At 39.0% G+C, this 26,236-nt stretch overlaps 1 protein-coding gene across 3 annotated transcripts in view; it reads left to right on the top strand.

Annotated features, from left to right (window-relative positions):
* The window catches only part of COA1 (cytochrome c oxidase assembly factor 1), an 89,958-nt gene that overhangs the window by 22,073 nt on the left and 41,649 nt on the right, over positions 1-26,236 (top strand). For all 3 annotated transcript variants that reach the window (XM_082846057.1, XM_082846056.1, XM_082846058.1), the window contains exon 2: positions 22,912-22,964. The gene's annotated coding sequence lies outside the window, so the exon portion shown is untranslated. The remainder of the gene's footprint in view (positions 1-22,911; positions 22,965-26,236) is intronic.

The raw sequence follows: 26,236 nt of genomic DNA on the forward strand, positions 1-26,236 counted from the left end.
TTCTAGGAGTTTTATGGTTTCAGTTCTTACATTCAATTCTTTAGTCATTTTTAGTTGACTTTTGTGTTATGTAAGATAGTGTTCCAGTTTCATTGTTTTTACATGTGGTTGTCCAGTTTTCCCAACACCATTTATTGAAGAGACTGTTCTTTTCCCACTGCATATACTTGGCACCTTTGTTGTAAAATAACTGACCATATATTCATGAGTTTATTTCTGCATTCTGTTCCATTGATCTATGTGTCTGTTTTTATGCCAGTACCATACTGTTCTGATTACAGTAGTTTTGTAATATGATTTGAAATTAGGGAGCATGATGCCTCTAGCTTTGTTCTTAAGATTTTTGTCTATTTGTTCCATAGGAATCTTAGGATTATTTTTTCTATGTCTGTGAAAAATTCCATTGGAATTTTGATAGGGATTGCATTGAATCTGTAGATTGCTTTGGTTAGTATGGACATTTTAACAATATTAATTTTTCCAGTCAGTGAACATGGGATATTATTTCATTCCATTCTATTATTTCATCTTCTACAGTTTCTTTCATCAATGTCTTAGATTGTTTTCAGTCCACAGGTCTTTCACCTTCTTGGTTAAATTGACTCCTAGGTATTTATTCTTTTTAATGCAATTGTAAATGGGATTGTTTTCTGAATTTCTTTCTCATATTTTGTTATTAGTGTATAGAAACCAATAGATTTTTTTCTATTACTGGTTTTGTATTCTGGAACTTTACTGAATCTGTTTCTTAGTTTTAACAGTGTTTTGGTGGAGTCTTTAGGGTTTTCTCTATATAATATGTCAGCTGCAAAAAGTAACAGTTTTACTTTCTGATTTACCTTTTTGATTTGGATGCCTTTTCTTTTTCTTGCTCTGTGTAGGAGTTCTAATACTCTGTTGAATAAAAGCGGCTAGAGTGGGCATCCTTGCCTTGTTCCTGATCTTTGGCGAAAAGCTTTCAGTATTTCACCATGAGTATAATGTTAGCTGTTGACTTTTCATATACGGCCTTTATTATGTTGAGGTACATTCCTTCTTTATCCATTTCATTGAGAGTTTTCTTTTTTTATCATAAATGGGTGTGGAATTTTGTCAGATGATTTTTCTGCATCTATTAAGATGATCATAAGATTTTTATCTTTCATTTTGTTAATGTGGTGTATCCCATTGATTGATTTGTGGATGTTGAAACATCCTTGCAGCCCTGGAATAAATCCCACTTGATCATGGTGTATGATCCTTTTAATGGATTGTTGAGTTGGTTTGCTAATATTTTGTCGAGGAGTTTTGAATCTGTGTTCATCAGGGATTTTCACCTGTAATTATCATTTTTTATAATGTCCTTGTCTGGTTTTGGTGTCAGGGTAATGCTGGTCCGTAAAATGAGTTTGGAAGTGTGCTCTTCTCTTTGATTTTTTTTGGGAATAGTTTGAGAAGGATTGGTATTGTTTAAATGTTTTGTAAAATTCACCAGTGAAGCCATCTGGTTCTGAACTTTTGTTTGTTGGGAGGTTTTTGGTTATTATTTCAGTCTTCTAATTAGCAGTCAGTCTGTTCAGTTTTCTATTGATATTTCTTCATGACTCAGTCTCGTAAGGTTTATGTTTCTAGGAATTTGTCCATTCCTTGTAGGTTGTTCAATTTGTTGGTATATAATTGTTCATAGTAGTCTTATTATCCTTTGTGTTTCTGTGGTGTCAGTTTTAATATCTTCTCTTTAATTTCTGATTATATTTATTTGAGTTCTCTCTCCTTTGTTCTTGGTGAGTCTAGCTAAGGTTTGTCAGTTTTGTTTATCTTTTAACAAAAGCAGCTTTTGGATGCATTGATCTTTTCTGTTCTCATTTTAGTCTCTATTTCATTTATTTCTGTGCTGATCTTTGTTATTTCCTTCCTTCTGCTAACTTTTTGCTTCATTTGTTCTTCTTTTTCTAGTTCCTTCAGGTGTCTTGTTAGATTCTTGGAGATTTTTCTTGTTTCTTGATGTAGGCATTTATTGCTATGGACTTCCTTCTTAGAACTACTTTTGCTGCATCCTGTAAGTTTTGATAAATTGTATTTCCGTTTTCATTGTTTCAAGGTCATTTGAGTTCTCTTTTGATTTCTTCTTTTTTTTTTTAAATTTATTTTTATTTTATTTATTTATTTTTGGCTGTGTTGGGTCTTCGTTGCTGTGCGCAGGCCTTCTCTAGTTGTGGAGAGCGGGGGCCACTCTTCGTTGTGGTGCACAGACTTCTCATTGCGGTGGCTTCTCTCGTTGCAGAGCACGGGCTCTAGGCGCACGCGCTTCAGTATTTGTGGCTCGCAGGCTTAGTTGCTCTGCAGCATGTGGGATCTTCCCAGACCAGGGATCAAACCTGTGTCCCCCGCACTGGCAGGCAGATTCTTATCCACTGCGCCACCAGGGAAGCCCCTGATTTCTTCTTTGACCATTGGTTACTTAGTAGCATGTTGTTTAATCTCCACAAATATGTGAATTTTCCAGTTTTCTTCATGTAATTGATTTGTGGTTTCATAGCTTTGTGGTCAGAAAAGATGCTTGATGTGATTTCAGTCTTTTTAATTTTTTAAAGACTTGGTTGAGGCCTAACATATGATCTATCCTGGAGAATGTTCCAATGCCACTTGAGAAGAATGTGTATTGTGTTGCTTTTGGATGGATATCCTGTATATGTCTGTAAGTCCATCTGGTCAGCGTGTCATTTAAGGCCAATGTTTCCTATTGATAATCTGTCTAGATGATCTATCTGTTGGTGAAAGTGTGGTATTAACAGTCCCTACTATTAAAGTACTGCTGTCTATTTCTCCCTTAGGTCTGTTAATGTTTGCTTTATATATTTATGTGCTCTTGTGGTGGGAGCACATAAGTATTTACACATGTATCCTCTTGTTATATTGACCCCTTTATCGTTATGTAATGGCCTTCTTTATTTCTTACTACAATCTTTGTCTTAATGCCTATTTTGTCTAAGTATGGCTACCCCAGGTTTCTTTTAGTTTCCATTTGCATGGATTATCTTTTTTTTCATCCCTTCACTTTTAGTCTGTGTTTGTTCTCATATCTGAAGTGAGTCTCTTGTAGGCAGCATTTAGATAGTTTTTTTTTTTTTAATCAGTTCAGCCACTGTCTTGATTGGAGAATTTAGTCCATTTACATTTAAAGTAATTGTTGATAGGTATGTGCTTATTGCCATTTTGTTAATTGTTTTCTGGCTGTTTTCTAGAAACATTTAAAAAATCAGATTTCTAGGCCCCATCTTCAGACCCAATGAAATAGAAACTTTGTAAATAATTTCCAGGACTCTACATTATAAATCTTACTCTTAGATAAAAGTTGTTACTCTGATTGAGTAAGTGTATTGCTCAGTATTACTAATGTGGTCTAAAGAGTACAGAATGAAGCAGATCCATTTCTTCCCTACTTGTAGTTACAATCCTCTTATGTATGTAAGAAAATTATTTTCTTCTGCCCAGTTATACCAAGGTGTATCATAATGATCCCTTATCTTTTCATGAGTCTGTAATACCTAGTTGTTTAAAAATTTTGTTGAAGTATAGTTGATTTACACTGTCGTGTTTAATTTCTGCTTTACAGCAAAGTGACTCAGTTATACACGTATATATTCTTTTCCATTATGGTTTATCACAGGATATTGAATATAATTCCCCGAGCTATACAGTAGGATCTTGTTGTTTATACATGTAATACCTAGTTTTTTTTTTTTTTTTTTTTTTTTGGTGGTACGCAGGCCTCTCACTGTTGTGGCCTCTCCCGTTGCGGAGCACAGGCTCCGGACGCGCAGGCTCTGCGGCCATGGCCCACGGGCCCAGCCGCTCTGTGGCATGTGGGCTCCTCCTGGGCCGGGGCACGAACCCACGTCCCCTGCGTCGGCAGGTGGACTCTCAACCACTGAGCCACCAGGGATGCCCAATACCTAGTTATAATTTGTGTCAGAATATGTTAAAAACCAAATCCCAAGATTTCTGCTGTCACTGTAGTGGGATTGTAAAAAGTGTGGGGTTAGCTATTACATGGTTTCTAACAGATTAAAGATCTAAACATCTTTTTTTCTTTTTTTTTAAGCTTACAGTGCCAGCATTTAAGGGGGAAAAAAGGCAGAAAACCCCAAGCAAACAAATGTAGTATTGTTTTCAAAGGTGACTTTCCTAGGGGCAGTAATGTCAAAAGGCTCCCATGTGACTTACTACATTCAGTTACAGTGAAATTCTGACAGCTGCCTGGCTCTTGTTTTCCAGTCACTTGTATATTCGCCAGTGGAAAAGCTAGTTTTTCAGCTCAGCTGTGAAATAGATATCACATGGTTATTAGCAGTTTGTTATGGTGGAAAGGACTTAGCAACTGAAGGTTTCAGTTATGATCTGATATCCTGTACTTTCTTTCCTGTTCCTATTTTTTTTTTTAATTTGTAATTTGGGGCAGCAGTAATACCTGCTAGAGTTGGCAGGATGAGATGAGATAATTTATGTCAAGCACTTACCACAGTGCCTAATTGCTAAAGAAATATTAATTCATAGAGTATTAATTCTGTGAGTACCCTTTGCTCAAGCCAGACATTTGGGAATTGTCCATGAATCTTTTCTCTCCTTTACCTACCAAAGATCTATCCATTTCATCTCCTTAATAGTGCTAGAACGGGAGTGAGACATGACCCACATTTTATAACAATCGGGCTTTAAGCAGGCAGTAACTAAATCAATCCTTCAGGACATCAAGTTCTCTTGTACCTTTATTAGTAGTAATCACTATTAGTTTCATAGAACTCTAAAAGAATTGTAGTAATTTTCACTTCTATTGGCAGAATTGGTACTGTTGTACCAATTTCACAATAAATTTGCCAGCATTGGTAGAATTAGTTATCTTAATGTTACTTATGATAAGTTGAATAGGTAGTAAAATAATACTTTATTGTTATTTTTACTTGTGTATATTTTTAGGTTTAACATTTTCACGTTAAGTTTATAGGCATGCAGGATATTGTAAAGTGTGCCCTTGGCACAAACACACTCCTGGGTTCAAATCTAGGCTGTGCAGTTTTATGATCTCGGTCAAGTTATATAAGTTCTTTAGGGTTGCTTTGCCATGTTTTTTAAAGTGGGTTGATAAGATTTAGTTACATACAGGGTTGTGACAATCATTAAAAGAGATACATTTATATGAAAATGCAAAAGGCTGAGAAAAGCCCATACACTTTTTTTTTTTTTTTTTTTGCGGTACGCGGGCCTCTCACTGTTGTGGCCTCTCCTGTTGCAGAGCACAGGCTCGGGACACGCAGGCTCAGTGGCCATGGCTCACGGGCCTAGCCGCTCCGCGGCATGTGAGATCTTCCCGGAGCGGGGCACGAACCCGTGTGCCCTGCATTGGCAGGCGGACTCTCAACCACTGTGCCATCAGGGAAGCCCAAGGCCATACACTTTTCAAGAACAAAGTGGAACAACTTGTTTGATAGGTCTCAATATTTTTAATAAAAATTAAGCTAGGTTAATAAAGACAGTGTTCTATTGGTACAAGGATACACAATATCCTTGGTTCAGTAGATCAGTGGAACAGAATAAGGAATCCAGGAACAAGTGTATGTGTACACAGACAATTGATTTATGGGAAAGGTGGCACACAGAACAGTGGAAATGTATTTCAGTAATGGTGCTAGAGCATCATGTATATTCATTTGGAACAAAGTGAAGCAAGACCCCTATCTCACATCACACTCAAAATAAATTCCCAGTGGATTGTAGATCTATTTGTGAAAGGCAAAACAATAAATATTTTAGGAGGCAGTATAGGAAAATATGTGGCCTTAGAGTATGTGAAGTTTTCTTAAAGAGCACACAAAAAGTATTAACTACAAAAGGAAAATTATAAACTGGATTTTATTAAAATCAAGAATTTCTGTTCATCACAAATCACCTTTAAAGTGTTGGAGAGGAAGAAGGGGTTAATGATCGGGCGGATCAGCAGGGGACTCGTGGTACTGGCAGTGCTCTATTTCTACACCTCCATGGTGGCTACATGATGCTTGCTTGTCCTGATTTACTGAGCGGAAGCTTTATGTTCTGCGTGCTTTTCTTCTTGTGTTCAACTGCAATAGAAAAATAAGAAAAGAACTACGCAGCTTTATAATGCCCAGTAAATATTCAATACGAGATTGTCCTTCTTACCTCTCCATCTCATTTGTTAGCATTTGCATATGTCCTTTGAATAATGATTAATTTGGGGCTTGATGATATAAATTTGAACTCTTTAAAGATTAGATAGGGGCCGTTTTAGCCAGCACACATACAGAAAGTGACTTTGCCCTTGAAAATTCAGATGCTCCAAGTTTTTGTGTGACCTACAAACAGTATAATTTTTTTTAAAGATGACAAGTACAATGAAACTCTTATGACACATTTGTCGTTTTAGTTTTCATTGTAGAAAAGTCTTAATTGTAAACAGTGGAAGCTGTCACTTTTGGGGGTATTTTTTTCTATTGTTTCAAACCTTATTTTTTGTTGTTGTTGTGGTACGCGGGTCTCTCACTGTTGTGGCGTCTCCCGTTGCGGAGCACAGGCTCTGGACGCGCAGGCTCAGCGGCCATGGCTCACGGGCCCAGCCACTCCACGGCATGTGGGATCTTCCCGGACTGGGGCACGAACCGGCGTCCCCAGCATCGGCAGGCGGACTCTCAACCACTGCGCCACCAGGGAAGTCCAGAAACCTTATTTTTAACCCAGGAGGTTTGTGTTTTTATAAAAGTTATATACATTCTGTTAAATTTAAGAAGTTTTAATATATTTATTTTTCAAATTGCAAATGGAATATTGTTTTCAAATTTCTTCTAATTGCTGAGTATTTACAAAAACGTTGGCTTTTATGATTATCATTTATATCACACTTGATTAACCTCATTGATTCTTTGGTAATGGTTTTGAGTAATTTCTTTGTTTTATCTTCCTATACAGTCATATCAGCTATATCAATTAGTATTAATAATGGTGATATTAAAAAATCTTTTCCTCTTTTTAAAAAATATCTTATTGCACACCAGTATTCCTAATACAGTTAAATGGTCATTCTTACCTAGTCCTATCCCCTCTCCCCTCATACTTTTTTAAATAAGTAAAATTTCTCTATTTTCTCCACTAAATTTAAGTGGCATTCTTTTCTAGGTTATGCGTTAACCCTTGAATTCTTAGGAAGGCTCATAGAATAAATAAGGGGCTCAAAGCAGAATTTAAACAGGTTCAAGGTATAGAGAATAAAGGGTCACTGAAGATTCTAATATTACTGCATGCATTTTTAGCTTTCGAATCAAAATACTCTAAGCATTTGTATAAAAGAGGTTTTCAGTAATATAAAAGATGAAATTTTTTCTCTACTTTTATTTGTTAGTTACTAAAAGAGTTTTCACACTTTATTCCTTAAAAATAATTTAGTGGTAAAGAAGTATTTTAACCTTTTATGAAAAGGATTCTTCATAGTCATATATTGTTCTGAGTCTACATAAGCTTTTTGGTTTTGTTTGTAGCTTTCTTTTGTAGAAATGAAAATAGGTAAGGTAGGCAGGATGTATTGGCCTAATAAAGTCATTACTGCTGTTGATAAAATGATACATTAGTCCATATTATAATTTCTTCGAGGCGGGGGACGCCTCTGAGTCTAGGATAACCTGAGAAGTACTTCTTTACAGAGCACCTAGTAGAGAGGTATTTGTTCTGGGTGCAGAAGCCAATGTTGCTATGGCTTCATTTTCTTAACTTACTACATTTGTAAGCTGTAAAGAACATTAGCTGTCCCATTTTTAAAAATGGAACTACTGTAATAAAATACAGCAAGATCAGTATGAGCTTGAGTATTAAACTATAAATTTAAGTTCTTTTCTTCCCCTCATTTACGTTCAGGGATCATCCTACATTTTTGGAACGCTTATCACGGCTTCTCTGCTAGTTATTTTCTCTGATGTTACCAGAAATTATATTTGCAGTGTGAGGACAGAATTAGTTAGAATGTGGGTCTACTTTCAGAGGCTTGCATTTTTTGTGCTTTTATTATGGAAAATTTCATACATAGGCAAAATTAGGGTAACATACAGCCATGTATCTATGACTCAAATTGAACAACTCCAAAAGCATTAATTTACACTGATGTTGGAATATTATTACTGATTTGAGGTTTTACATTACTTATTATGGTCCATACTTCCTTCTCCAATTTAAAGAATAAATGGGCCACCAGATGAGGCTAAATATGCTAAATATTTAGAGCCTAGTTTGGACAAGATCCAGCAGAATCAGAGCATCCGGGATTTGCTGGCATAGTCTTGATTTTTGTTTAGTGAGGGACACTAAAGAGGCAGAAGTTAAGTTTTCCCTTGCCCTTTAAAGTGCTTACAAAGTGATGTTAAATATTGATATATAAATATATTTATAATCCTTAATGTAGATCTACCAGATGAAGAATCAAAAGGGCAGACCAAAAATGTACCTAAAATAGTCCCATGCCCTGGCATTTGTGTATTTGGAAAGTCAGGCTGACTCTAATCATGCCCCGGGAATTCCCCACCTCCTGCCCAATTTCTCTTTCAACTTATTTCTCAAATGCCTTTGGCCAGGACTTCTAAGATAGTTCTCATTCTGAAGTGATAGCATGTATGTTATGCTAATTAGGAATTGGGATGTTAGCAGCATTCTAAATAGCTGTGGTATTACTTGTAAGATATCAAATAAGCTTCTCTCCAGGACATAATGAATCAGTTAAAACATTTCTAACAGAATTGTTTAAAATTTCCTTTTTGTGACAGTGGTGCTGTCTGTGGTATCTTTCAAGATTGGAAACTGCATTAGGAGCGAATATAAAACACACCCATGCTAATTAGTACTTAGAGAAAAAAATTTTCATTTTTTTTAAAAAACAAATAACAAGTTGACTCTGCAAAGCCCACGGTTCCCTTTACACAGACACAATTAACTCTGTAATTAATAAAGTGAATTAAGAACTTTAAATTATAATAAGTACCTCGGTTACATCCAGAAAGGTGCATTGACTGTCTCCTCTCATGACAGGATGAACTACGCACTCCCCATTGTTCTTCTTGTAAAATTTACCAAGCGAAGGGGTATGTGTGACTTCTGCGTTTGATCCTAGTGTATCAGAGTGTTTGATCCTAGTGTTTGATCCTAGTGTATCAGAGTGCAGGATTCACCTTTAAGGGTTCGTTCTTCTGAGTGTCTCAGTGTCTTCACCTCCCACTCCTATAATTTGATGAAGGCAGTCAAGATATAATTGTAGCTTTTCTAACCCGTGCTGCTGTTGAGTTTTCCCAAGCTCTAGATGCCTCTTCAGTGTAAATAAACCCCGGCGGAATTTGAAACTTTCTGGTGGACAATTGCAAAAACATTGAAGCTAATATAAAGCGGTCGTGGTGGTGAGGGCTTCTGACTTTCAGACGTGCAGACGCTTTTCAGAATGGATCTATCAGCCCTCATACAGATGGAACATTTGTGTGGTAGAAATGTGTGCTTGGTGTACCCTCCAAGCAATATCTCCTTGTGAAGATTAGTTATTTAAACGGTAGTGGCTGATAACGGGCTTTTAAAAGCACATCCTAGTTTAGATTAGTGTCCTTGGAAACCAAGTACCCAACGAAGTACGAATCACAAGTATGGCAAGCTATTGATTCACACCACGTAGCCACTAACACAATTTATACAAATAATTAGAAAAATAGAGTTGTTCTTGTGCAAGTTGCCTCATCATTTTCAGCTCATGGCTGCCTAGTGAATCAACTCTAAACCTTCACTCTGGTTATAAAGCAGGTTTTGCATTGCCTTTTGTCCTGTGATTCTCAAAGGTTCTGTGTAAATGTTAGTGGGTGGCAAGTATTCAGTACAGGGTATTACAGCAAGGAAACCATAGCACGGAGAGGTTTGTCATTTATACCAGTCAGCTGGGTTTATGCCTTTGCTTCTGCAAATTGTGTATTAGTTTTCACGTTTGAGATTTTTAAAAACAGTCTTGCTTATAAGAGCAAGTTGGTTGTGTTGCTGTCAGTGAAATTAACCTGTCTGATTTATCTAAGGGCTAAACATTAGTTTTTCATGTTATATGTGATTCCACAACTTTTGTTTTGACCTTGCAATCATGAGTTTTTCTAAAGATTATGCTTTAATGTTTCTGGATTTTTATCCTGTATTATTCTAATTAATAAGTGATCTTGAGAATTTTTCTTCTGAGTTCAAGTTACATAGGCACTTTCTAATTTTGGTAGAAGGTCTGAGAAAACAGAAGAGATCTCACCGGTCCTACTGTAATTCAGGAGCCTAAGGCTCTAAGTGAAAGAGCAGTTATCTACCTTTACGTCAGTCATCTGTACCAACTGGTGATTTTAGAAACTCACATGGGTCTTGGTGCCGATTGCTGTGTCTGCTTCAAATTGCATTTCCACTTCACAACCCTCCCTAGGGGTGTATTTATGTGGTAGTGTTTACAGATGATTAATATTTAAATAGAAATATGCCACTCGAAGGTCTTTTCAAGGAAAGGAAGCTGAGGTGGAAGAGTGAGTGTGCTGGCAGCCAACCCTCTTCTTGTGGAATCCAGAATTTTCAGAGAAGCCTTGGCAGCCTTACCATTCATTTCAATTAGAAGAAGCTGGCCGTTGTTATTCACGAAGTTTGGAAATAGGAAATTTTAATCATATAAGTTTTCTTAGAATGTAATATACTTGGTTAAAATTATGAATATTTTAAGATTACAGAAGAGTTTAGAGAATAACTTAACAAATACCCATAGAGCTGTCATCTACTTCTGTCAAATTCCAATATTTTCCCAAACTTTACAGGCTTTTCTTTTTTAAGAAATAAAACAAAATAGGTACAGTTGAAGCACCCTGTGTAATCCTCCCTGATTCTGTTTTTCTCTCTTTTTCCCTTCCTCCTCACAGGTAACCACTGTCCTGATATATATTATTATATAGAAGTATAGTTACATACAAGATTGGTTCATTTTCTGTGTTTTCAATTACATGTATTCAATTATATGTGTGTGTGTATATGTATGTGTGTATATATATACACACACATACATATACACACACACATAGCATCATACTATAATACTTACCATTCTGCAAGTTGCTTTTCATTCGTTCAGCATATTAACAAGCATGTTGATATTTGTAGGTTGGTCATTAATCATTTAGCTGTTATATAGTACTCTGTTATATGTATCTATTATAATTTATACATTTCCTGTTGGTAGGTATTTAGATTTCTGGTTGTTTTGCATTTACAAACAACATGGAAGTGAGTATTCTTGCAGAGATCTTCTTGTGCACTTGTAAGAGAGTTGCTATGGGCCCTAGGGCCTAGGATATATACATAGAAGTGTAATTGCTGGGTTGAAGGGTGTATGCATCTTCAGCTTTACTAGATATTGCCAAATTGTTCTTTAAAGTACTTGCATTATACTCCCACCACTGGTGTATAAAAGTTTCTGTTCCATGCTCCAATCATTCTTGGTTTTATCAGACTTAAATTCTTGGCATATGATCCGTAGGTAATGACTTTTCATATTGCTCTAATTTGCACTTTACTAATTATTAATGAGCATAAGTACCATTCATTCACACAACGGATGAACTGAGTACTGCTAAGTCCCGTGTGCTTACATTCTAGTAAATGGAGGCAGAAAATGAATAGACAGGAAAATACACAGTATCTTAGATGGTAATAAGTGCTGTGGAGAGAGAGAAGAGAGCAAGTACCTTGTGGATCACTGGAGGAAGAACATTCCAGGCAAAGAGGATAACAAATGAGAAGATCCTTGTGTGTGACATGTTCACAGAATCACAAGGAAGCCAGGGCAGCTGAAATAGAGTAAGCAAGGGGGCAGTAGGAGGTGAGGTGAGAGAATGAATAGTGAGCCTCATAGGCCATTATGGAGACTTTGTCTTTTACCTTGAATGTGATTACCATCTGAAATGTGAGGATTTTGAACAGAGGAGAGACATCATCTCATTTAGGCTTTAAAAGGATCATAGAGTGTTGTGGTGCTGAGAGGAGACTGTAAGAGAGGCTAATGGGAGAAACAAGGAGACTAATTAGGGAGTCGTTATAATTCAAGCAAGATGATGGTGACTTAGTCCAAGGTAGAGATGAAGGTGATGAAAAGTGTTCACAGTCTGGATATATTTGTAAGCAGAGTCAACAAGGTATGCCGATATTTTATATGTGGGATGTGAGAGAAAATGTACGAAAGTTTTTGGCCAGGACAGTGGGAAGGTTAGAGTTGCCATTCATTGAAAGAGATTCCTGGGAGAATCAGGTTTGGGGAGAAGAGAGAATTCAGGAGTTTGATTTTGGGCAAGCAAGTTCTAGATGCCTCCTTAGCATTTAGGTTAAGATGTTAATGCGGAAGGTAGATACATGAGTCTGGAATATGAAGAAGTCTGAGCTAGAGGCAAGGATGTCAGCATAGAGGAGGGGTTTAAGCTGTGAGATTGGATGAAGGGATGAATGTGGAGATAGAAAAGAAGTCCGAGAAGATCCCTGGGTCAGCCCAATGTTCAGAGGTCAGAAAGATGATGCTTACCAACAAGAGAGACTGAAAATGAGTGCTCGGTTGGGAGGAGGGGAACCAGAGCAAGTAGTGCCCTAGAAGCCTAGTTTGGAATCTGTTTCAAAGAAGGATTGGTTGGTGATGTCAGATATGCTCTGATAGATCAAGTAAGGTGAGTGCTGAGACTTGACCTTTGGTTTTAACAATATGGAGGTCATTAAAAACTTTCACAGGAGCTTTCTCTATGGAGTAGTGAGGAGATAAAGACTAGGTTGGTGGGGCTTTCCTGGTGGCGCAGTGGTTGAGAATCTGCCTGCCAGTGCAGGGCACACAGGTTCAAACCCTGGTCTGGGGAGATCCCACATGCCACGGAGCAGCTAAGCCCATGCGCCACAACTACTGAGCCTGTGCTCTAGAGCCCGTGAGCCACAACTACTGAGCCCGCATGCCACAACTACTGAAGCCCGTGCGCCTAGAGCCTGTGCTTGGGAACGAGAGAAGCCACTGCAATGAGAAGCCTGTGTGCTGCAACGAAAGAGTAACCCCTGCCTGCTGCAACTAGAGAAAGCCTGTGCACAGCAATGAAGACCCAACGCAGCCAAAAAAAAAAGACTAGGTTGGTATACCCTCAGAGAATGGGAAGACAGGATTTGGAGATAGCAAAAATAGACACCTCTTTTGAAGAATTTCTCTCCACGGCAGAGTAGAGAAATGGGACTGTTGCTAGAAGAAGACACGGGATTAAGAAAGTTTTTTCAAAGATAGGGGCTATTATAGCGTGTTTGATGCTGATATGAGTGATACAGTGAAGAGGGAGAAATTGATGATGTATGAGAGAGGGGAGAATTGCTGGAATGAGGTTGAGCAGATGAAAGGAGATGGGATCTAGCATACAGTGGAGGGACTGGTTTTAATAGGAGCACATCCATGGTGGCAAAGGGAAGGCAAGAGTACTTTGGCACAAATGTAGGTAAACTGATAGATTCTGACTGCTTTTATTTTCTCAGTGAATTAAGAAGCCTGGGAGGGGGAAGGAGATGTAGAAGTGAGATGAGAGGAAAAGGTGTGATCTAATCATTCAGGACAATAGAGAAATTGTCTATGATTACAAGGCCGCAGCATGGCCCACTTGGAGTCAGTGGTCATTGGTATATAGTGAGGTCAGTCAGCAGAGTTAAACAATTCATCTGTGCAGATAAGGTGGAGGTAGGATTTATCTAGGATTGGGGTTTGCCTGGTGATAATGATAGAGGAAGAGGGGTCAAGATAGTTGAGGGTGTGTTCAAAAGAGTGGGATTGTAATGATGGACCACGGACTCTAGGTTGCGTGAAGGGGACAGTAAAAGGTGGTAGGATCAATGGACTGTAGAACTGGGATTTAAAATACTGGAGTAAAGGAATTTCCCTGGTGGCACAGTGGTTAAGAATCTGCCTGCCAATGCAGGGGACACAGGTTTGATCCCCGGTCCGGGAAGATCTCACATGCTGTGGAGCAACTAAGCCCGTGCGCCACAACTACTGAGCCTGTGTGCCACAACTACTGAAGCCCGTGTGCCTAGAGCCCATGCTCCACAACAAGAGAAGCCACTGCAACGAGAAGCCCGCCGCACCGCAACGAAGAGTAGCCCCCGCTCGCCGCAGCTAGAGAAACCCCGCGCACAGCAACAAAGACCCAGTGCAGCCAAAAATAAATGAATAAATTTGTATTAAAAAAAGTACGGGAGTAAAGATATTTGAGGAGGTGAGCTGAAAAAATGAGGGGGTGGCTGGAGAGTAGGATGCTGGAAATTGAGATTGTGGAGGGGGTCAAGTTATTGGCTACGACAAGTTCTAGGGTATGACTGTGAATGAATAGCTGTAGTCAAGTGAAGGACCAGATTCTGAGAGGAGAGGAGGATGTCAGGGATCATCTGTGCGGATAATTAAATCATCATTTTGTTTCTAGGAATTTATCCATTTCTTCTAGGTTGTCAAATTGGTTGGCGTATAATTGTTCATGGTAGTCTCTTATGATCCTTTGTATTTCTGTGGTATTGATTGTAACGTTTCCCCTTTCATTTTGGACTTTGAGTCCTTTCTTTTTGTTTTTTTTTCTTGATGAGTCTAGCTAAAGGTTTTTTTTTTTTTCTTGATGAGTCTAGCTAAAGGTTTGTCCATTTTATCTTTTCAAAGAACCAGCTCTTAGTTCATTGATCTTTTCCATTGTCTTTTTAGTCTTTATTTCATTTATTTCTGCTCTCATCTTCATTTCTTTCCTTCTATAAACTTTGGGCTTCGTTTGTTCTTTCCTTTCTAGTTCCTTGAGGTGTAATGTAAGGTTCATTTGAGATTTTTGTTTCTTCACGTAGGCATTTAAGTTTTGTTTGTTTTTTGTTTGTTTTTAACATCTTTATTGGAGTATAATTGCTTTACAATGGTGTGTTAGTTTCTGCTGTATAACAAAGTGAGTCAGCTCTACATATACATATATCCCCATATCCCCTCCCTCTTGCGTCTCCCTTCCACCCTCCCTATCCCACCCCTGTAGGTGGTCACAGAGCACCAAGCTGATCTCCCTGTGCTATGCGGCTGCTTCCCACTAGCTATCTATTTTACATTTGGTAGTGTCTATATGTCAGTGCCACTCTCTCACTTCATCCCAGCTTACCCTTTCCCCTCCCCGTGTCCTCAAGTCCATTCTCTACGTCTGTGTCTTTATTCCTGACCTGCTCCTAGGTTTATCAGAACCAGTTCTTTTTTAGATTCCATATATATGTGTTAGCATACAGTATTTGTTTTTCTCTTTCTGACTTACTTCACTCTGTATGACAGACTCTAGGTCCGTCCACCTCACTACAAATAACTCAATTTCATTTCTTTTTACATCCCATAAGTTTTGCTATGTTGTTTTTCCATTTTCTTTTGTCTCAAGGTATTTTTTGATTTCTTAAGTTATGCATTTTGATAAGAACAGTGTTGGAGAGAGTATCACAGCCACGAGGTAAAACCATTAGGGAGTGAGGTTGGGGGTGTCATGTTGATGACCGCAACAGGAGAATTAGGGATGGTGTGGTCTGATAATGTGAGATTGAAAGCTGGAATCTTAGGGAGCAGGTGTGACGGTGGTTTGGAAGTGGCAATGAGAAATAAGAGCATCTCTCTTGCCTCCAGCCTAATGGGGGGAGGAGTGTGAGAATAAAGACAGCTGGACTGAAGAGGGCTGCAGGGAGAGCCAGGTTTCAGTTGGCAGTGGCTTTCAACCCTGGTTGCACATTTAAATCACTAGGGAGGGCTTGTAAACATACCATTTCCTGGGTCCCAGCCCCTGGAGATTCTGACTCATAGTCTGAGGTGGAGCTCAGGCTTAGGTAATTTTTTAAAACTCCCAGGTGGTTGTGTGTGCAGCCAGGGTTGTGTCCCAAGCAGGAATGTCTGAGAAAAGGTTGAGTAATTGGGGATGATAGAGGTGTTTCTGAGGGCATTAGGGAAAGGATTCTGGAGTTTGAGAGGGGTGGGACTTCTTTTCAGAGTTTATTGGCCTTTTGAGTTTCTGTGAATTGCCTATTCTTACCTATTACTCTCTGTTTCTATTGCTGAATGGTTGATTTTTGTTTTGGTTTGAGCTTGTTATTGAAGTATTTCATGAATACTGATAAAAGTACGCACCTGCACACATTGTCTAACGAGCACCCAAATCAGGAAACAGAACGTTACTAGCCATCCAGAAGCCACACTTGTTCCCCCACCCATTCTAGTCACTGTCCCCTCTGCTAGGGAAGATTTGATTTTTAAAAATCAGATCTTGGGCTTCCCTGGTGGCACAGTGGTTAAGAATCCGCCTGCCAATGCAGGGGACATGGGTTCGCTCCCTGATCTGGGAAGATCCCACACGCCACGGAGCAACTAAGCCCGTGCGCCACAACTACTGAGCCTGTGCTCTAGAGCCCGCGAGCCACTACTGAAGACTGCGTGCCTAGAGCCCATGCTCTGCAACAAGAGAAACCACGAAAATGGGAAGCCCGCGCGCTGCAATGAAGAGTAGCTCCTGCTTGCTGCAACTAGAGAAAGCCTGCGCGCAGCAACGAAGACCCAACGCAGCCAAAAATAAATAAATAAAAAAAAAAATCAGATCTTACGCTGCCTACCTTGAACAACAAGATTTCATATCAAAGTGTACTCACCTTAGGTTATATGGTGAACCAAAATGATACATGATACATAGAAGATGTCTTGAAAATCCAAGATAACACTTCATATGAAAACTGGCCTCCCTGGCAGTGTATTGTAGTTGGAGACCCATAAGAGACCATGGTCTTTTCTGCCTTCTCTCTCATCAGCTCTATCCCCCCTGTCTGACTGGAAATGAGCTCTTTTGGCAAGTGGAAACGTGCTCTAGGTGACGAGGGCCTCACCCAGTTATCCAGGGCAGTTCGGGTCTTCCGTACCTGCCTGACTGTGGTTCTGAGTCTGGGGTTAGGGCTTGCAAAACAGCCCTTAGTCAAGCCCTAAGTCAGGCTTGAGTCAGGCAAGAGCTCTGAGGAATGGGCCCTGTGGTTTTGCTTAACTGTGGCGTATGTCTCATGGATGTAAATTGCCAGGTTCTGCTTTTTTGGCAGCTGTTGATTTCCAGTACTTTGACCACTGCTGTTAAAAAAAAAATTATAAAAGCTGGAGTTTTGATCTGTAGAATGAGCCACACAGTGAACTTAATTTTTCATTTCTTGACGGAAAGCCGGGAAGCAGAAGCTGGTAGGGCATTATGATGAAGCCTTTTAATTACTATCAGGAGCAGGAAATGCCAGTTTCTTTCATTTTATCTATACCTTTAGCATCTGTTGAAAAATAAAGATTGAAAATAACATCATAAATATTAAAGACCACTGGGAAAAAATGGTAAGGACAAAAATACTGCTTGGTTGCTTTCAACTCTAGTCACCTTGTACCACATTCTCTAAAATTCTTTGAAGTTTAGAGGAGTACAATATCAGAATATTGTTATAATTAATGTACCAATAACTTACTAATATTAAATTTCTTGCGTGAAATATTTTCATTCTCCTGGGAGTTTCCTTATACTGTACTGTTACAATAGTGACAAAGCTCAGGTGCTCTGTGACATTGTATGACAGTGAGTAAAGACAGCTTAGGATGTTGAATGGCCATATAGAAAGTCTTCCCACCTTTGTCCTAGGAAAGCCTTTGACCTTAAAACAAGGTAATTTGAGTAGAAAGATCAGTGGTTGCCAGGGGTTGGCAGGGAGGGAGGGATGAATGGGCAGAATCAAGAGGACTTTTAGGGCAGTGACACTGTTTTCTATGATACTGTAATGGTGGATACATGTTGTTAATACGTTTGTCAAAACCTATAGGATGTTAACGCCAAGAGTGAACCCTGATGCAAACTATGGACTTTGGATGATGACGATGTGTCACTGTAGGTTTATTGATTGTAATCAGTGTCCCACTCTGGTTCAGGATGTTGATAGTGGGGAAGGCTGTGTGTATGGGGGCAGGGGATACATGGGAGCTCTCTGTACTTCCTGCCCAACTTTCCTGTGAACCTAAAACTGCTCTAGAAGTAAAGTTTACTATTAAACAAAAAATTATTTTACAGGTTCTTTTGATGGCATGTTGCAACATTTAACAAAACTTTCTAATGTAAAATTATTCCCTTATCCATCATAAGGCATTCATTTGACAGTGTACGCCTGCTTCTTAATATTTGCCCTCAGTAAATGTGAAAAATAGCTGTTATCCTCTCAAATACTAGAACCTTGTTATTTTACAGGTGAGCAAACCTAGGCCTTTAGAAAATATGGGGACTGGGGCTTAGGTTTCCAAATGTTTAATTCATTGTCACCAGAACCACAACTTTCCTCCCATGATCACTCTGTAAATACTGTAGCCCTGATTCCAGCTATGATGTCCTTAGACTGCTGGCTCCACATAGCTTTCTTTTACACATTCACCATTTAGAACAGGCAGTCATGTACAAACCCTGTAGCTCTCTCCTCACTGTATAAATTACCCAGATGGATTTATTTCTGAATTCCCAAAGCCTACCTTACTAATATTTATGTAAGTGTTAATTGAGGCCAAAAAGTGGATATCTGGATGATTATTTTAGAGGAGATATCCCTTTACTTTTAGGTTGCCTGTAATTCTTTATACTTTTCTGTATTCCTCTGGTACATTTGTGTAGGATTTTAATGATTATAATCAGTTCTTTCTGGCAAAAAGCCTAGGTATTGTTTCTGGACATTAAGTTATATTGAATACCTGAGAATTGCTACAATCAGTAAGTATTCACATATCATGGGGCAATATTCTTGTGTAATAAGGATAAACTACATAGGATATTTCAATACTTTATCTTTTTAAAATTAGTATTCTGAAATCATGTAGACTGGGCATTTGATTATTTTTTTTTGTTTTTAAGGTTGTGTTCTAGGTGTTTATTAATATGTTAGTTACCAGTTTCATAACTTATACTTTGTCCTGAATGACACTTCCTGCTTCCTAGGAACTGGTTCCTCCACTGTTCCCAATCCTTCCTCCCCAGCACCAAAGATTGGTTAACCTAAGATTTTCTTTCTTTTCCTAATGGTATAATATTATCATTTTATATATTTTAATTATTAGAATCATCAAAATATGTCATCTCTTGGCTTTTTAAATTTACATGGATTAGTCAAAAATTTAAGAACTGATGCTATAGAGAGTCAGATTTTCCCACATACTTAGTGTTTACAAGGTATCATTTATTTGACTTCAAAATAAAAAAGTCTGCTATTCTCCATTCCCATGGGAAGATGAAATGCTAAGCCCTGGTTTTAAATTTAAGGAGAGTAAACTTCTGGTCTCTTTATTTCCTTTCTCCCCTATTACATTACATCATAGCACTTTGACTTGGGAGAGACTTTAGAAGATAATTTAAATCAACTTTTTCATTTTGCAGAAGAGAAAAGTAGGACACAGCAGTTAAGTGACTTGCCTAAGTAAGATCTTGCAGTTAGTACCACATCTTGGACTCAAACCCTGACCCTCTCCTAACCCCCCCCCCCCTTTTTTGTGTCTTTGTGCTTCTTAGTGGCACTAAGTTTCCCAGCCGCTCTGTACTGAGCCAGTCCAATCTGCAGTACTGTTGATGCTTTCTTGGCAGCCTTGTCCACACCTCTTCCTGAAGATCTACAGAATCACAGACTTGGAATCACAATGGCTACCTGTATTTCCCCGAATCTGTGCTGTTTCCCCTCTTTAAACAGCATTGCTTTATTCATGGAAATCAGTAGAGACGTCCCTATGGAAAGCTGCTGGCAGCGCTGTGGTAGGCAGAGTAATGTGGTCGCCATCCCCCCACCCCTGCCAGTATGTTCACATTCAGACCTTGGAACCTCTGAATATGGTAGGTTACATGGTAAAGGGGAGTTAAGATTGCTATTCACCTGACCTTAAAATATGGAGATTATCCTGGATTAATTTGGTGATCCCACTGTAATCATGGGTCCCTAAAAGTGGAAGAGGGAATTGGAAGAGAGAACCAGAGATGGCAGTGTGAGAAAGTCTAGGCCTGCTGTTGCTAGCTTTGAAGTTGGAGGGAGGGGCCACAGTCAAGGAAGGAGGACGACCTCTACAAGATGGAAAAGGCAAAGAAACAAATTCTTCCATATAGCCCCCCAAAAAGATGTATCCTACTGACAACTTCATCTTAGCTCAGTGAGATCCGCGTTAGACTTCTGATTAACAGAACTGTAAGATAATAAATTTGTGTTATTTTAGGCCACTAAGTTTGTGGTAATTTGTTACAATAGCCATAGAAAATGAATGCAAGCATTTATACCGCTCCTCAGAAAAAGTCACCCACTTGGCTTTCCCGCTTCCCTCATCACCTGATTATTTCATTGGCTGCCTTGATTTCCCTTATGAATCCTGGCTCCATGTTTGTCACCTAGATCCTTGGGTAAAATAGCCCACTGTAAGACTGTCTGCTCTCACTCAGCTCTGACTGTCCTTAAGACACACCTCCTCAGTATTTGCTCATTGGCTTTAAAAACCACAATCCATGTTAAGAGGCTATGTAAAATTTTGAAACTGTTCTGTTGTTGTCTGCTACTTTCCAGGAATTCAAGCTCAGGCTGATCCAGTAGTGCTAACCGCCCTGCCCTAACTCTTAAGAAATTTTTTTTTGTCACTTTGTAATGCTTATCAGGGAAATTACCTGTATGGTAAAAAATGCAGTTGCTCATAGCTTCCTATTTATGAAAGAGACTGAGTGAAATGTATATCTTGCTTCTACTTCACAGAGGAGGAAAATGCTGGGCCATTGCCTGGTTACCTATTTTATTGGGCTGACTTGCTCAGCAGGCTGACGTGCATGTTTGATAGCCCTACTTGCCAGGATGTAGCCAACATGTCTGTTAGCTCCTGCAAATGATGTAATCCTTGACTGGGTACAGCACCAAGTTTTTCCGCATTGCACAATGACTGTTGTAGAGTTAATTGGTATTGGGGGCTTGATTTTGCAGAAGCCTCAGGGGGTCAGTGTGATATGAATTAGGACAACTGACTCCCCCAGCCTTTTCTAATTAATGTTATTCTCCATGTGGCTGGGAGGCTTGAATTCACTCAAAGTGTCTGTCTTCTCAGCACATTCTATGTTAGGGCTGCCAGAAAGGCAGAATCCGTAATTCTGACTTTCTGCATTTGTTCACTCCCTGGCAGCGAAATTTTTCATTGACGCAAAATTTCTTGACCCACTGTGAAGTGAGGACCTTTCTGGACCCTCCTTCCTGCACTATCCAGTAATTTCCCAGGTATAGGGAAGAGGCTATTTTATATTTTTGTAGACCTTAGGAACATTAGTGTCATTGACCAACTAATTCTTGCAGATGGTATATCATTGAGTCTTGCTTTTTTTCTTTTATCCATTATGATAATCTCTGCCTTTTAAGCATAGTGTTTAGACAGTTTACATTTATTTTCAATATGATCAAGTTTAAATCTGCCGTCTTGCTCTCTGTTTTCTACGTGTCTCATCCTTGTTCCTTTCTTCATGTTTTTCTACTTTCTTTTGGATTAATAGAGTATTTTTCGTGATTCCATTTTATCTCCATTATTGGCTGATAGCTGTACCTTTTGTTTTATTATTTTTAGTAGTTACTCTAGGGTTTATATATCTAACTTTATTAATTTACCTTTAAGTAATATATATACCATTTCACACAAGAATCTTACAACAATATACTTCCATTCTGCACTCTCATCTTGTGCTATTTTTATCATATATTTTATTTCTGCATGTTATAAACCCACATACTTTATTATTATCAAGTTTGCTTTAAACAGCCAATTTTTTCCAGGCTTATAATTGACAAAACTGTCATATTTAAAGTGTACAACATGATGATTTGATATTTGTATAGATTGTGAAAGTATTTCCACAATCAAGTTGACACAACCATTACCTCACTTTTTGTGTGTGTGTGTGTGACAACCCTTAAGATCGACTCTTTTAGCAAATTTCAGTTATATAATACCAGAATATAGTCACCATACTGTACATTATGCTGTGTTTGCTGTAGTCATGCTGTACATAGATCCTCAGGATTTATTAATCTAACAGCTAAACATTTGTACCCTTTGACCAACCTCTCCCCATTTCCCCATCCCACCCCAGCCCCTTGCAACCACCCTTCTACTCGGTTTCTGTGCGTTCAACTTCCTTTTAAGATTCTCCATATTGGTGGGATCGGGCAGTATATTTGTTTCTCTGTCTGGCTTATCTCACTTAGCATAATGTCCTCCAGGTTTGTCCACGTTGTTGCAAATGCTAGGATTTCCTTGTTTTTTTATGGCTCAATAACATTCCATTGTATTTACATCTCTTTAAACACAGTTTTATTTGCATACCGAGCTTTGAACACATCCCTTCACTGGAAGTGTGGGGCAGGGGGGATATGCATGGGGAGCCTGCCACTGGGTGGGAGTATGTGTGAGTGAGGTGCACAGATGGGGAAGTGCAGGGGAGGTATCCCCAGCAACTCAGGGGTGGGCTTCCTGATGCTGTCCTCGAAATGGTTAATAGGATCCATGTCCCTTTGACCCATTCCCGGCTCTGGCAGCTGTTCTCTCAGCCCCTCCCTGACCGTCGTTGTTCAGCTCACCTCAGTGCCCTGGATGGGGCAGGAAAGAAGTGGGCCCCTTTGGCAGCACCTTGTACAGCTGGGGGAGCTGGGCACGCACTCACATGCTCTCACTTTCCCTGGTGGGAGAAATTGTTGGCGAGAGGCACTGAGCCGCACCACCTTGGGGAGGGGGTAATATGTTCCTTTTACCTTCTTCACTGCATCTAATCTCTGCTGTTTTTGCTCCCGTAGTGTGCTGGAACTTCTCTGCTGGACTCTGCAGTTGCACAAAAGCACTCTTCTCGGTAGGTGATCGTCTTAATCATTGGTCTTTGGGGAAAAGACAGTAGAAAACTCCTATTCTGCCATCTTGCTGATGTCACTTCAATTAACCTTTAAAAAGATTAAAAATGAGACAAAAATGTCCTTAACAATTAGCCATGTATTTACATTGTAGGCCTCTATTTTTGTAGTTCCAAATTTCCATTTGATATTTTCCTTCTGCTGGAAGAACTTTAATATTTCTATTGAGATAAGTCAGAGAAAGACAAATACTGTATGATATCACTTATACGAAGAATCTAGAAAAGCCAAACTCATAAAAACAGTGAAATGGTGGTTACCAGAGGATGGAAGGTAGGGGTGATAGGACAGATGTTGTTTAAGGGGACAAACTTGCACCAAGTAGTAAATAAGTCCTATAGAATTAATGTGCAGTACAGAGAATATAGATAATATTGTATTATAATCATCAAACTTGCTAAGAGACAACTTAATTATTCCAACCACTAAAAAGAAATGATAATTATGTAATGTGATGGAGGTACTGATTATTGCTACAAAGGCAGTCGTATTCCAAATATGAATATTAAATCAACATGTACACCTTAAATTTACACAATGCTTTATGTCAAATATATTTCAATTAAAAAAATTTCTCATAGTGCAAGTCTGCTTTCAGTGAATTCTGTCAGCTTTTATTTGTCTGCAAAAGTATTTATTTTGCCTTCATTTGTGGAAAATATTTTTGTTGAGTATAGAATTCTGTTGATAATTTTTTGATTCTGCCCACGGAGAAGTGCTTTTTGAGGTACAGATGATTTCCTGCTCTGTGAAGACCCTCATCTCTAACCACTGAACCCCAGCAAGATTCTCCACAATCACACAGACACCAGATTGCAGTCAGTCTCTCTGTCTTTCCCTAGGGACCTTAATACGTTTGCATGGAAGAGCAGAGTTCCTCCTTTGCCAGGGTGGCTTGTATGAGCCTGAAGGAGAAGTGATGGTGCCTCCCACTCACATGTCTCTTCCCACGCTTTTCTTTAGTTTCTGTGACCAAATGGAATAGCTGATTTCCACCTGGCTCAGGGAGATCAGTTAGGATGTTATAGTTCAGGCAGAGATGATGATAAGGTGAATTACAACCATGCTGATAGGGTTGACTTAGCTAAATAACGGTGGTGAGCTGAGAGGACTGGATGTGGGGAGTAAGAGAGAAGAATCCTGGAGACTGTGACCGTGCTCATTCTGGCAAACATTTCCTTCTTTCTTTGTATAACAGAACCCTAATTTTCAGTTGGATATATTGTTGCCCAATGAAAAGATTGCATTTTCAAGTCTTTTTGTAGCTAGATGTGACTATCACTAAATTCAGCCTAGTGAGATGAAAACGGAAGTGCTGTGTGGAACTTCTAGAAAGTGTTATTGAAAGGATTGAGCCCTCCTTCCCCTCTTTCCTACTGGCTGTTACGGGCATGCGATAGCAGGCACTCAAGCAGCCATCTTGCACCTTGAAGGGGAGGGCACATGCTGAGAACGGCACGTCATCAAGAGGGAAAGGGCCTGGCGCTGTGAACTAGAATACACTGGCCTGACTACATCTGGGCGTCTTTTTTTGTCAGAATACAATTACTTTTTGTCTTGTGTAAGCTGATGGCTTTGTCTGATTGTTTGTTTTTGCTCACGTTGTATGTGGTTGAACTTAATCCTGACTAATGAAAGCAGGGTGACAGAAGAGGCCCAGGTTTCGATCCTGGATGACTGAACAAGGAGTGATGCATTTTCTGAAGGTAGACAGTCCTATAAAACAATTAGGCACTAACATGAATAAATCTCTGTGATTAAATTATTTTTTAAAACATGAAAACAGTCAAGCTGTGTTCGAATCTTTTTTTTCTTTTGCTTTTTTAGACATGAACATTGATCTCATAAGTTAATCATGTTAGGAATTTGATGACTTAGTCTTACATCATATTGGAGTTCTGAAGTATTAAGGCTCCTTCTGCCTCATTTTCCTGTTAATGGAGGTGCAGGTCTTAATCACATTCTTGAATTAGAAAGAGACTTTTAGGTATCCTCAAAAGATTAATTGAAATAAAACATGGAAGAATGCACGATCTGTTGGAACTATTTATGAAGTGCTATTTTTCTCTTTGGATTAGGTCTTTACCCTCAGTCACTAACTGTTAAAGAACCTTTATCACATGTTTGACATTTCATGTCAAAATTGTTGTTGAGCACACCTAGGGAAAATTAAATTCAATTTACATTTTTGGCTTTTATCACAAAACTTTAAAATGACAGTAATTTGGGAGTGTAGATTTCACTTTGCTTTTTTATCCTTCAAGCTGTTCACAGAATTTTTAGGATGCAAGTATAGTTTTAATCTATTTTCTCCCTCTGACTTTCTCCCTCAGGACAAAGATGATGGATTTGTGGTAGTAGTTTTAAGCTTGAAGCCATCAGGGAAGCATTTAAAATGTCTTTAGGCAAGCTTATCTTCCCTGTCTTCTTGTCTGGTAGGTAGTGTTGAAAGCTGAGTGTCTCTTTGCGTTTCTAAAAGTATGTCTCCTCTATGTGCTGGCAAACAAGTTGGAATTTAAATGACCTGTGGAATCCTTCAAGGCAATGACTGTATGTGGGAAAAGGAAACTTTCAGGCAGATTCTGAGCTAGAACTGATGTAATGCATCCCAGAGAAGCAGTGGTTGGAACGCAGGTAGCTTTGAGCAGGTAACATAATAGCAGAGGATACTTACCAGAAACAAGCAGGTATAAAAGAAGAAAAGAAATGGAAACAGTAAGACCATTGATAACAAAATACAGTAGGGAGTAGGATTTAGGGCCTCTCTGGAAATCTTTAGAGGCCAAAGGCTCTAAAAGCCGAGACTGCTTCATTTTCTTTTGATCTAACAGTCATTACAAAATAATAACAATGTTCAGGTCAGTATCAACATTGAAACTCACCTATATTATATCAGATTTTTTTTTATACCTGTTTTATAGCATAGGGCAGTGTCATACAAAAGGCCGCCTTCTCCCAAAGTGTGCATTTCACTGAAAACAAAGGCAGGCATACTTGGAACTGAATTGACAGCTTTGTGACTGTAAAGATAAATATAGCATTTTTCAGGTAGTGAATTCATGAATAATCAATGAACCAGCAAAGGACAAAAGTGACATATGGCGGCCTGGTGTGGATTAAGTGTGATTGTCACATTCCCCTCCCCACCTTTTGCCCTTCTCTAATTTATTGAAAGAAACAAAGCCAGCCTCATGTAGCCAGAACACAGTACCTC

The sequence above is a fragment of the Leucopleurus acutus genome (genome assembly GCF_964270905.1).
Source record: "Leucopleurus acutus genome assembly, chromosome: 9".
NCBI lineage: Eukaryota > Metazoa > Chordata > Mammalia > Artiodactyla > Delphinidae > Leucopleurus > Leucopleurus acutus.